The sequence below is a fragment of the Bufo bufo genome, chromosome 3 (genome assembly GCF_905171765.1).
Source record: "Bufo bufo chromosome 3, aBufBuf1.1, whole genome shotgun sequence".
Taxonomy (NCBI): Eukaryota; Metazoa; Chordata; class Amphibia; order Anura; family Bufonidae; genus Bufo; species Bufo bufo.
In genome coordinates this window covers 431,078,627-431,092,422 of record NC_053391.1, presented here as the reverse complement: position 1 = coordinate 431,092,422, position 13,796 = coordinate 431,078,627, and the positions used below count along the sequence as shown (strand labels likewise).

The 13,796-nt window shown below is 45.1% G+C and overlaps 1 protein-coding gene across 1 annotated transcript in view; it reads right to left on the bottom strand.

The window, feature by feature from the left end:
* DMD (dystrophin) overlaps nucleotides 1–13,796 on the bottom strand; it is a 3,443,536-nt gene that overhangs the window by 1,977,177 nt on the left and 1,452,563 nt on the right.

Genomic DNA, 13,796 nt, shown 5'->3' with positions numbered 1-13,796 from the left:
TAGTCCTGGTCAAGACAATCTCCTGAACTCCAAACTGAATGCCAGAATGGGAAAGAAAGGTGATTTAAGCAATTTTGAGCGTGGCATGGTTGTTGGTGCCAGACAGGCCGGTCTGAGTATTTCACAATCTGCTCAGTTACTGGGATTTTCACGCACAACCATTTCTAGGGTTTACAAAGAATGGTGTGAAAAGGGAAAAACATCCAGTATGCGGCAGTCCTGTGGGCAAAAATGCCTTGTGGATGCTAGAGGTCAGAGGAGAATGGGCCGACTGATTGTGTGAAGCCACAACACGCACAACCTTGAGGCGGATGGGCTACAACAGCAGAAGACCCCACCGGGTACCACTCATCTCCACTACAAATAGGAAAAAGAGACTACAATTTGCACAAGCTCACCAAAATTGGACTGTTGAAGACTGGAAAAATGTTGCCTGGTCTGATGAGTCTCGATTTCTGTTGAGACATTCAAATGGTAGAGTCCGAATTTGGTGTAAACAGAATGAGAACATGTATCCATTCTCTGATGGCTACTTCCAGCAGGATAATGCACCATGTCACAAAGCTCGAATCATTTCAAATTGGTTTCTTGAACATGACAATGAGTTCACTGTACTAAAATGCCCCCCCCAGTCACCAGATCTCAACCCAATAGAGCATCTTTGGGATGTGGTGGAACGGGAGCTTCGTGCCCTGGATGTGCATCCCTCAAATCTCCATCAACTGCAAGATGCTATCCTATCAATATGAGCCAACATTTCTAAAGAATGCTATCAGCACCTTGTTGAATCAATGCCACATAGAATTAAGGCAGTTCTGAAGGCAAAAGGGGGTCCAACACCGTATTAGTATGGTGTTCCTAATAATTCTTTAGGTGAGTGTATATTGTGATCAGTTAACAACAAATACACATTGAACAATATAGGCAATCAAGCTTTAGGCATATTGCATGAATATATTAAACAGCACCCCAAAATCTATATATAGAGGTCTAGAGAATTTTCTTAAGACTCATATTTTACTTGGTTTCTAATCTTAAACTTTACTTTTTATTTAATAAACTACTAAAATGCTTTCACATTGTTGTGAAAACTGATCAATTTCCCATTTTCCCATTGACATTTGTGTCTATGACTGACAGCTATGTATGTATACACATGTACACAGAGAATAAAATCAATCACTAATAACACCTCCCCAGGGGCGGACATTCCACCTGTGCAGCCGGTTCAGCTGCACAGGGGCCCAGCCTATGAGCGGACCCTCCAGCTCAGCTGTCTGTGCGTCCTCAGGAGGTATAGACAGCAGATTGTAATGGTGTAGCAGAGAGCAGCAGGCTCCCCGCTTCACCATTCATCATCACTCCATCCAGCATGTAGAAGGGGCCCACCTCACTATCTGACTTCAGTCTCAGGACCTACTGCGCCATCCACAGCTCTGAGAACCAGGGCCTGGGCAGCATGTCCTGAGCTACATCTGCAATGGCACTGCCTCCTTACAGCTCAGTCCTGCCGTGTGGTGGGCAGCGTCATGAAGAGTTTGACACCAGCTCAGCCAGGCCTGTGCTGAGCCACTTCACTGTGTCCTAACCCCGCGTCCCATATAGCGATGTCAGTAGCCCCGCCCTGTCTAGTGTTTCGGTACCTACACCCCCTGGCTTAGCCCTGCCCACATCTGGTCCGCACCTAGCGCTCCTGGTGCTGAATGTGTGAAGCCTGCAGCAATTTAGGAGGAGGTGAGTGAGGACTGGAGGCTTTCTGTGTGTCCACTGTCCCAGCCAGGCACTGAACCTGTTATTTTTTTTACCCCACCTGCTTTTCCCCTCTGGCTCTCCTGTGACTGTCCCTTACTCGCATACTGTGAGGCTACATTCTAATGTATTTTGTGATCCGCGATCGTCAAGATATGGATGACGTCCATGGGCGATCTGTATATTTTTGCAGACCCATTAACTTAAATAGGTTTGCAGTCCTCATTTTGTTGAGAAGTATAGGATGTGTCACATTTTCCATCTTGTGCAGAATGGACATACAGATGCAGAAAGCACATACAAGTCATTTGCTTTCCGCATCTGTATGTCTGCTCCGCAGAGGATAGAAAATGTGACGTCCTATACTGGTCTGCAACGTGCAGGCTAGTTAATGGGTCTGCAAAAAAATGCAGATGGCACATGGGCATCATCTGTAATTTGCAGATCACAAAATACATATGGTCTGTGTCGTGTAAATAGGTTAAAAGTGTTGCCCAGACACTTAGGGGGTCATTTATTTAGACCCAGGGTTTTATACACTGGTCTTAATAACCCCTAAACTGGCAGGGGTTCTGCAAAAGTTATGAAGAGGCGCCGACTTCTCCATTACTTTGGCGCATCCAGCGCCAGTGTAAATGCATATCATCTAGACTGAATCCTGACCCATTCATTTCAATGGGTCTGTGTGAGTGGCACATATCTGTCCATAACAGATTACTACTGTGTGCTGGCACAAAGGGGCAAAAATTACAACGTGGGGGCATTAAGGGGGTCATTCAAGAGTATAACATTCCCCATATGCCAGGCTCGTCATAGGGAATATACTTGCGCCACTCCTGGTCCCCGCACTGCTGCTGCTGCTTCTCCAGCACAATGAAAATGCAATTTAAAGAAAAATCATACCCAGATAAGCTATTGGAGGAAGCTCTCGAAAAAGTAAGAAGATTAGACAGAAAATCCTTCTTTGACGAAAAGACAACACAAAAGTCAAATAAAAATCCTGAGTTTAGAATGATCCTTCCATATAACGCACGATCTAGACAAGTAACAGGAATTATTAGACGCCATTGGCACCATTTTCTCCATGACAAACATATCGGCCCTTTACTACCAACAAGCCCCCTCATTACATATACCAAAGCGCCTAATTTAGGCATACAAATAGCACAAACGGTAAAAAAAATGTACAAAAAGACAATCCAACAAAACTGGCTGAAACCCGATGTTTTTTTCAGATGTGGAAGCTGTATGGGCTGTAAGAAAACAAAATTCCGAAAAAAGACAACAGAAATTTCTTCAACCCAGAACTCCTTCTCCATGAACATCAAACATTTTATGACGTGTAACTCCTCCAGTGTTGTCTATCTGATCCAATATCCAGGTCCAAAACAATATATTGGCAGAACAAAAAGGCAGCTGAAAACTAGAATTTCCGAACACCTAAACAATATAGCAAAAGGCTGTGAAAACAACGCCCCTATCAAAACACTTCAAAGAAGTGCATAATAAAGATTATAGCGGTTTGTCCTTTTTGGCATTGGAGCAGATAGAACATCACTGGAGAGGAGGCAATCATATTGAGAAAATGTTGAGGGCTGAATCAAGGCAAATTTGCGATTTTGGTAGTCTCATACCAATGGGACTAAATGCTGATCTGGAGATATTTGGTTTTCTGTGAAATAATGGGGCATTCGCTCGTCTACCGACGGAGGATCACATGTCTGGCTGTTTATCAGCACTGCGATCCTCCCTTGGTGACGAGCGCATGTACCCTTTCCATCTTTCCAATATTACATCAATCAAGATGGAATGTATCTGCACGTATGTGTACGGAAAACTAAATACCCTATACCTTTAATATAAATATGGAGATAAGAATCCACACAGTAGACAAATATAGGTCTGAACTCATTGGGTTCACTATTACACTATATGAATGAAGGTCTTAATGTTTTTATGTAAGCAGCAAAAACTATTAAAATCGCAACAAAATCAATATAAGCTGACATTAATGAGGTTAAATACATCAAGTGTATTATTTTAATATAGAAGTGATATATCAAATTAATTTTCTATGTAGTATGTATAATGCAAGAAACTGCAACTTATATAAAAAAAACACACCATTAAGATAAAAACACACAATAACCGCAACAAAACCGCAGGTGGGAAAATTGAGTACAAAATTTAATGAATGGAAACTACAACTAGTAAAAACGACGTACAGATGCCCCATCAAATACAAACTAAAAATAAATATGGGAAATTTGCAAGATGAGAAAAATGGCATCAGAAATAATCCTTACCAGTTTTTGGAGACAACCAATCAGGGTATAAAAACCCACAATGCAGACAGAAGGGTCATCACCACTGAAGAAGGGGAGAGTCGTCCCCGAAACGCGTTTGGTATAAAATCAAGATATGACCCCTATTCCAAAAGAATGGACTTTATCGGGATGATTAACAGTGCACTGTGAATTCTGCAAGCGATCATCGCCCTAATATTATCGAGCGTTGGATCAAGGATCTGGACTAAGAAATATCGAAAGTCCTAGTCCCGTCTGCCTGCTATGTCATCTCCGGAAGCATCAACTACCTTCTAAATACACGTGGGACGCCGACTGAGAAACAGCCGGGACGCCGGTGTTCAGCGGGCCCTGGAAAGCTTCATGATACCGTTGAGCAGCCGGGACAAGGAAAGGTAAGCCCACGGAAGTGGGTTATCATTACCGGTTTTAAGATTCAGATAACCAGCGAACAATACTTCATAAAAGGACACAATTACATCTAAAGTGATATCAACAAATTGCCATTCTGGTTATACCACTGACCTCACCGCAGTTGTGAGATATTTTGTCCTCATTGTTGCTACAAAGGATACAATTAATGACTTTATATCCATTCTACAACCTAACCAATAACTGTGGACATATCTGAGGACGCCAAGTTCTAATAGGAGCCAGTTGCTGGTTATATGGTATTAATGGTGTATAATATTTTATGTTGCAAATTCCACTAAGCTAGCTACTGGATACTTACCGCAACATTGTGCAATACTCTTCATTTCCAGGCACCTTTTATTCATTGTTATTAACATTTTAACATTATACTTTTTATCTTTATTGTATTTTATCTGTGTGTATAATAAATTCATTGCTGTTTGGACTTGCCCACTATGTCCCATATGTTTAGTGTGCCAGTCTTCTAGTATTAGTTATTTTATGCATTTTTTGAAGGGTGAATCATTACAGATCTGAGCACCTTTCCGTGATTGTGAGGAGGTGAGAAATTTCCCTTCTAACTCTATTTGATTTCATGATCTACTTCCTATTTGTCCAAGAATAGCCCTTCTGACTCTATTACCCAACTCTTTAGCAAATCCTAAACTATCCCTCTTGAGAATTCTGCTGGCAGCAGCGAGACTACTAATTGCTTCAAACTGGAAGTCAACTATATCTCCATCGATTTCTCAATGGAGAGAAAAAGTTGAAGCTCTAGCCAGGCTTGAGGAACATTCTCACTGGGAATCACACTCACATCACAAATACACAAAAATATGGAATCCTTGGACAACTAGGAAAGATAACATAACTCACCACCAGCTCAAGGAACTGGATCCCTCGGTCACTTAATTATTTGCAGGTACATCCCTTTGTCTCTACTAACATAGAATAGACATATACAAACCTTACCTCTACAACACTGCTGGTTGCCTGGTCACTACTTCAAGACCTCACATGTCTGGTCGGTTCGCTCTGGATTCGAAGATCAAGATTTTCATATATATTTTGTCATATGTACCTCTCTCCACCCCCATCCCCCCTTCACTCCCATTACTCTTTGTTCTTGTTTGTTTAACCTCTTCAACTCTATTATTTGGAGAGTTCTAGTTCAAATTTCGGTTACTTCATTGGAGTTCGCTCCTAATATGGTATTTTCCAACAATATGACTGTACAAGAATTGAATGTGCAATGTTATACTACCTAGACATCTACAGGATCTGATGAACAACTCAGCTCCCCTTGCAGGGATCCCTATCCAAAGATATGATAAATGCTTAGGCTTCTCCCTATCACAGCTCTCATCGGCTTCCCATGATCGTGTCGGTGTATTATCGATTATTGTTATTGCCATTTTCCTTTATATGCCTACTTGAACAGGATCTTGTCACGTTGTATCCAAGCATTAATTGTTTACTGCACAAAATATGCTTTGTGAACCAATGATTGTTTCACTTAACTCCTGTTTTAAAATCAATAAAAAGATTTAAAAAAAAAAAAGTAAAAGTTTGATTTATGATTATTTTATGTCCCATTACTTTTAATCCCTTAACAAGTTGGAGGCACATATGCAAACTGTTGCAATTTCTACACAGTTCACCTGATTTGGATGTAAATACCCTCAAATTAAAGATCACAGGCTGCAGTAAAAATGTTAGAATTGTGTCCATGTCCCAATATTTATGGACCTGACTGTATACTATTTGAGAACACTGGGCTAATAGAGGGTGATCCCTTTCAGGGCCCTTTATCTCTTGGCCAGAATAAAGATTGGTTACAACCAGTGTCTCTCTCTCTCTCTGGGGTACATGTTCTGTTCTGCATTACAGACAGACCATTAATTTGGATGGACACTGTGCAATACTTATCTTCTCCTGTGGTGGCACTTCAAGAAATTTAAGCATCTTCTGCCAAGTTTTCCCCAGAATAAAGTTGATTGTTTAGGGTCCCAGCATTGGTAAATTTTGTGGTCGTCTTATTGTGGACCCTTTAACAATAACTTGTCCAAAGAGAATAACTTTTTTAAAGAGAACCTATCACCACAAAATGCAGTGCAATCTGCAGGCAGTATGTTATAGAGGAGGAGAAGCTGAGAAGATTGGTACATACTTTTTTGGAAAAAGATTTTGTAAAACTTGTTGCTTATAATTAGGGATGAGCAAACCCGAACTGTACAGTTCGGGTTCGTACCGAATTTTGGGGTGTCCGTGACACGGACCCGAACCCAAACATTTTCGTAAAAGTCTGGGTTCGGGTTCGGTGTTCGGCGCTTTCTTGGCGCTTTTTGAAAGGCTGCAAAGCAGCCAATCAACAAGCGTCATACTACTTGCCCCAAGAGGCCATCACAGCCTTGCCTACTATTGGCATGGCTGTGATTGGCCAGTGCAGCATGTGACCCAGGCTCTATATAAGCTTGGGTCACGTAGCGCTGCACGTCACTCTGCTGATACAAGCGTAGGGAGAGGTTGCTGCTGCGACGTTAGGGTGAGATTAGGCAGATTAACTCCTCCAAAAGACTTAATTCAGTGATCGATCTCCAGCTGTGGATCATTGAAGTGCTGATATTGAATTGCTCACTTTTTTTAGGCTGCCCAAAGCGTTTTTATATCACTTTTTTCTGGGGTGATCGGCGGCCATTTCGTGGCTTGTGGTGCGCCAGCACAAGCTACCACCAAGTGCATTTAACCATCAATAGTGTGGTTATTTTTTGCTATATCCTACATCAGGTGCAGGCTGAGCCTGTGTCACCCAAGTGCATTTAACCATCAATAGTGTGGTTATTTTTTGGCCATATACTACATCAGGTGCAGGCTGAGCCTGTGTCACCCAAGTGCATTTAACCATCAATAGTGTGGTTATTTTTTGCTATATTCTACATCAGGGTCAAGCTTTCATCAAGTGCATTTAACCATCAATAGTGTGTTTTTTTTTTGGCCATATACTACATCAGGTGCAGGCTGAGCCTGTGTCACCCAAGTGCATTTAACCATCAATAGTGTGGTTATTTTTTGGCCATATACTACATCAGGGGCAAGTTGAGCCTGTCACCCAGCGCCTAAAAAATAGGCCTGACATTTATATTCCTCCAAATCAGTACTGTTTTAGCTGGTCAAGTTATTTTTAGTGACCGTAAAAGCACAGTTTTTGTTCTGGGTTGAAAAACAATTCCCAAATTTGCCATTCTCAAAATTAGTAGTTTCTGCTATATCAGGCCTACTTTAAATCTATCCCAAAAAGGGTATATTAGATTCAAGGTGCTGATAGTGTCATTCTGAAAAACTTAACACACACGCTACAGTGCAGATACAAGTCTAATTCTGTGATTAAAGGTATACCTGTCACACAGCGCCTAAAAAATAGGCCTGACATTTCTATTCCTCCAAATCAGTACTGTTTTAGCTGGTCAAATTATTTGTAGTGACCGTAAAAGCACAGTTTTTGTTCTGGGTTGAAAAACTATTCCCAAATTTGCCATTCTCAAAATTAGTAGTTTCTGCTATATCAGGCCTACTTTAAATCTATCCCAAAAAGGGTATATTAGATTCAAGGTGCTGATAGTGTCATTCTGAAAAACTTAACACACACGCTACAGTGCAGATACTAGTCTAATTCTGTGATTAAAGGTATACCTGTCACACAGAGCCTAAAAAATAGGCCTGACATTTATATTCCTCTAAATCAGTACTGTTTTAGCTGGTCAAATTATTTGTAGTGACCGTAAAAGCACAGTTTTTGTTCTGGGTTGAAAAACTATTCCCAAATTTGTTATTCTCAAAATGAGTAGTTTCTGCTATATCAGACCTACTTTAAATCTATCCCAAAAAGGGTATATTAGATTCAAGGTGCTGATAGTGTCATTCTGAAAAACTTAACACACGCGCTACAGTGCAGATACAAGTCTAATTCTGTGATTAAAGGTATACCTGTCACACATCGCCTAAAAAATAGGCCTGACATTTCTATTCCTCCAAATCAGTACTGTTTTAGCTGGTCAAATTATTTGTAGTGACCGTAAAAGCACAGTTTTTGTTCTGGGTTGAAAAACTATTCCCAAATTTGCCATTCTCAAAATTAGTAGTTTCTGCTATATCAGGCCTACTTTAAATCTATCCCAAAAAGGGTATATTAGATTCAAGGTGCTGATAGTGTCATTCTGAAAAACTTAACACACACGCTACAGTGCAGATACAAGTCTAATTCTGTGATTAAACGTATACCTGTCACATAGCGCCTAAAAAATAGGCCTCACATTTATATTCAGCTAAATCTGTCATTACTGGTGTGCCTGTATTAGTGTAATACGGTACCTAAATAGATAGCCAGACAGTGTTAGGTGTCTGTAAAAAAAGGCCTGAATTTTAATTCAATACATTGGCCTGAATAATATTATTCTTATTGTGGTGAACGGGAACAATGAGGAAAACATCTAGTAAGGGACGCGGACGTGGACATGGTCGTGGTGGTGTTAGTGGATCCTCTGGTGCTGGGAGAGGACGTGGCCGTTCTGCCACAGCCACACGTCCTAGTGTACCAACTACCTCAGGTCCCAGTAGCCGCCAGAATTTACAGGGATATTTGGTGGGGCCCAATGCCGTTCTAAGGATGGTAAGGCCTGAGCAGGTACAGGCATTAGTCAATTGGGTGGCCGACAGTGCATCCAGCACGTTCACATTATATCCCACCCAGTCTTCTGCAGAAAGCGCACAGATGGCGCATGAAAACCAAGCCCATCAGTCTGTCACATCACCCCCATGCATATCAGGGAAACTGTCTGAGCCTCAAGTTATGCAGCAGTCTCTTATGCTGTTTGAAGACTCTGCTGCCAGGGTTTCCCAAGGGCATCCACCTAGCCCTTCCCCAGGGATGGAAGAGATAGAATGCACTAACGCACAACCACTTATGTTTCCTGATGATGAGGACATGGGAATACCACCTCAGCACGTCTCTGATGATGACGAAACACAGGTGCCAACTGCTGCGTCTTTCTGCAGTGTGCAGACTGAACAGGAGGTCAGGGATCAAGACTGGGTGGAAGACGATGCAAAGGACGATGAGGTCCTAGACCCCACATGGAATGAAGGTCGTGCCACTGACTTTCACAGTTCGGAGGAAGAGGCAGTGGTGAGACCGAGCCAACAGCGTAGCAAAAGAGGGAGCAGTGGGCAAAATCAGAACACCCGCCGCCAAGAGACTCCGCCTGCTATTGACCGCCGCCATCTGGGACCGAGCACTTCTTCAAACAATGTGCTGACGACAAGACCCGAGTGGTTTGCACGCTGTGCCATCAGAGCCTGAAGCGAGGCATTAACGTTCTGAACCTTAGCACAACCTGCATGACCAGGCACCTGCATGCAAAGCATGAACTGCAGTGGAGTAAACACCTTAAAAACAAGGAAGTCACTCAGGCTCCCCCTGCTACCTCTTCTGCTGCTGCCGCCTCGGCCTCTTCTGCTGCTGCCGCCTCGGCCTCTTCCTCCGCCTCTGGAGGAACGTTGGCACCTGCCGCCCAGCAAACATGGGATGTACCACCAACACCACCACCTGCGTCACCAAGCATCTCAACCATGTCACACGGCAGCGTTCAGCTCTCCATCTCACAAACATTTGAGAGAAAGCGTAAATTCCCACCTAGCCACCCTTGATCCCTGGCCCTGAATGCCAGCATTTCTAAACTACTGGCCTATGAAATGCTGTCATTTAGGCTGGTGGACACAGACAGCTTCAAACAGCTCATGTCGCTTGCTGTCCCACAGTATGTTGTTCCCAGCCGCCACCACTTCTCCAAGAGAGCCGTGCCTTCCCTGCACAACCAAGTGTCCGATAAAATCAAGTGTGCACTGCGCAACGCCATCTGTGGCAAGGTCCACCTAACCACAGATACGTGGACCAGTAAGCACGGCCACGGATGCTATATCTCCCTAACTGCACACTGGGTAAATGTAGTGGCGGCTGGGCCCTAGGCGGAGAGCTGTTTGGCGCACGTCCTTCCGCCGCCAAGGATCGCAGGGCAACATTCTTTGCCTCCTGTCTCCTCCTCCTCCAACTCAGCTTCCTCCTCCTCTTCTTCCACCTGCTCATCCAGTCAGCCACACACCTTCACCACCAACTTCAGCACAGCCCGGGGTAAGCATCAGCAGGCCGTTCTGAAACTCATATGTTTGGGGGACAGGCCCCACACCGCTCAGGAGTTGTGGCGGGGTATAGAACAACAGACCGACGAGTGGTTGCTGCCGGTGAGCCTCAAGCCCGGCCTGGTGGTGTGCGATAATGGGCGAAATCTCGTTGCAGCTCTGGGACTAGCCGGTTTGACGCACATCCCTTGCCTGGCGCATGTGCTGAATTTGGTGGTGCAGAAGTTCATTCGCAACTACCCCAACATGTCAGAGCTGCTGCATAAAGTGCGGGCCGTCTGTTCGCGCTTCCGGCGTTCACACCCTGCCGCTGCTCGCCTGTCTGCGCTACAGCGTAACTTCGGCCTTCCCGGTCACCGCCTCATATACGACGTGCCCACCAGGTGGTACTCCACCTTGCACATGCTGGACAGACTGTGCGAGCAGCAGCAGGCCATAGTGGAGTTTCAGCTTCAGCACACACGGGTCAGTTGCACTGCGGAACAGCACCACTTCACCACCAATGACTGGGCCTCCATGCGAGACCTGTGTGCCTTGTTGAGCTGTTTCGAGTACTCCACCAACATGGCCAGTGGCGATGACGCCGTTATCAGCGTTACAATACCACTTCTATGTCTCCTTGAGAAAACACTTAGGGCGATGATGGAAGAGGAGGTGGCCCAGGAGGAAGAGGAGGAAGAGGGGTCATTTTTAGCACTTTCAGGCCAGTCTCTTCGAAGTCACTCAGAGGGAGGTTTTTTGCAACAGCAGAGGCCAGGTACAAATGTGGCCAGACAGGGCCCACTACTGGAGGACGAGGAGGACGAGGATGAGGAGGAGGTGGAGGAGGATGAGGATGAAGCATGTTCACAGCGGGGTGGCACCCAAAGCAGCTCGGGCCCATCACTGGTGCGTGGCTGGGGGGAAACACAGGACGATGACGATACGCCTCCCACAGAGGACAGCTTGTCCTTACCTCTGGGCAGCCTGGCACACATGAGCGACTACATGCTGCAGTGCCTGCGCAACGACAGCAGAGTTGCCCACATTTTAACGTGTGCGGAATACTGGGTTGCCACCCTGCTGGATCCCCGGTACAAAGACAATGTGCCCACCTTACTTCCTACACTGGAGCGTGATAGGAAGATGCGCGAGTACAAGCGCACGTTGGTAGACGCGCTACTGAGAGCATTCCCAAATGTCACAGGGGAACCAGTGGAAGCCCAAGGAGAAGGCAGAGGAGGAGCAAGAGGTCGCCAATGCAGCTGTGTCACGGCCAGCTCCTCTGAGGGCAGGGTTAGCATGGCAGAGATGTGGAAAAGTTTTGTCACCACGCCACAGCTAACTGCACCACCACCTGATACGGAACGTGTTAGCAGGAGGCAACATTTCACTAACATGGTGGAACAGTACCTGTGCACACCCCTCCACGTACTGACTGATGGTTCGGCCCCATTCAACTTCTGGGTCTCCAAATTGTCCACGTGGCCAGAGCTAGCCTTTTATGCCTTGGAGGTGCTGGCCTGCCCGGCGGCCAGCGTTTTGTCTGAACGTGTATTCAGCACGGCAGGGGGCGTCATTACAGACAAACGCAGCCGCCTGTCTACAGCCAATGTGGACAAGCTGACATTCATAAAAATGAACCAGGCATGGATCCCACAGGACCTGTCCATCCCTTGTGCAGATTAGACATTAACTACCTCCCCTTAACCATATATTATTGTACTCCAGGGCACTTCCTCATTTAATCCTATTTTTATTTTCATTTTACCATTATATTGCGGGGCAAAAGTTGAATGAACCTCTCCTCTGTCTGGGTGCCGGGGCCTAAATAAGTGACAGTGGCCTGTTCCAGTGGTGGGTGACGTGAAGCCTGATTCTCTGCTATAACATGAAGACTGATTCTCTGCTGACATGAAGCCAGATTCTCTGTTACGGGACCTCTCTCCTCTGCCTGGCTGCCTGGACCTAAATATGTGACAGTGGCCTGTTCCAGTGGTGGGTGACGTGAAGCCTGATTCTCTGCTATGACATGAAGACTGATTCTGTGCTGACATGAAGCCAGATTCTCTGTTACATGACCTCTCTCCTCTGTCTGGGTGCCAGGGCCTAAATGTGTGACAGTGGCCTGTTCCAGGGGTGGGTGACGTGAAGCCTGATTCTCTGCTATGACATGAAGACTGATTCTGTGCTGACATGAAGCCAGATTCTCTGTTACGGGATCTCTCTCCTCTGTCTGGGTGCCGGGGCCTAAATGTGTGACAGTGGCCTCTTCCAGTTGTGGGTGACGTGAAGCCTGATTCTCTGCTATGACATGAAGACTGATTCTGTGCTGACATGAAGCCAGATTCTCTGTTACGGGACCTCTCTCCTCTGTCTGGGTGCCGGGGCCTAAATATGTGACAGTGGCCTGTTCCAGTGGTGGGTGATGTGAAGCCTGATTCTCTGCTATGACATGAAGACTGATTCTGTGCTGACATGAAGCCAGATTCTCTGTTACGGGACCTCTCTCCTCTGTCTGGGTGCCGGGGCCTAAATATGTGACAGTGGCCTGTTCCAGTGGTGGGTGACGTGAAGCCTGATTCTCTACTATGACATGAAGACTGATTCTCTGCTGACATGAAGCCAGATTTTCTGCTATGGCATGAAGAGACTGATTCTCTGCTGACATGAAGCCAAATTCTCTGCTATGGCATGAAGAGACTGATTCTCTGCTGACATGAAGCCAGATTCTCTGCTATGGCATTTAGAGACTGATTCTCTGCTGACGTGAAGCACGATTCTCTGCTATGGGACCTCTGTCCGAAGGATATTGGTTAATTTTTATTTTTTTTATTTTAATTCATTTCCCTATCCACATTTGTTTGCAGGGGATTTACCTACATGTTGCTGCCTTTTGCAGCCCTCTAGCTCTTTCCTGGGCTGTTTTACAGCCTTTTTAGTGCCGAAAAGTTCGGGTCCCCATTGACTTCAATGGGGTTCGGGACGAAGTTCAGGTCGGGTTCGGATCCCGAACCCGAACATTTCCGCGAAGTTCGGCCGAACTTCTTGAACCCGAACATCCAGGTGTTCGTTCAACTCTACTTATAATCTCTTGCTTTAAACTGCACAGTAAATGAATATTACTTACTACAAACACTTGTTCCCAATAATAGG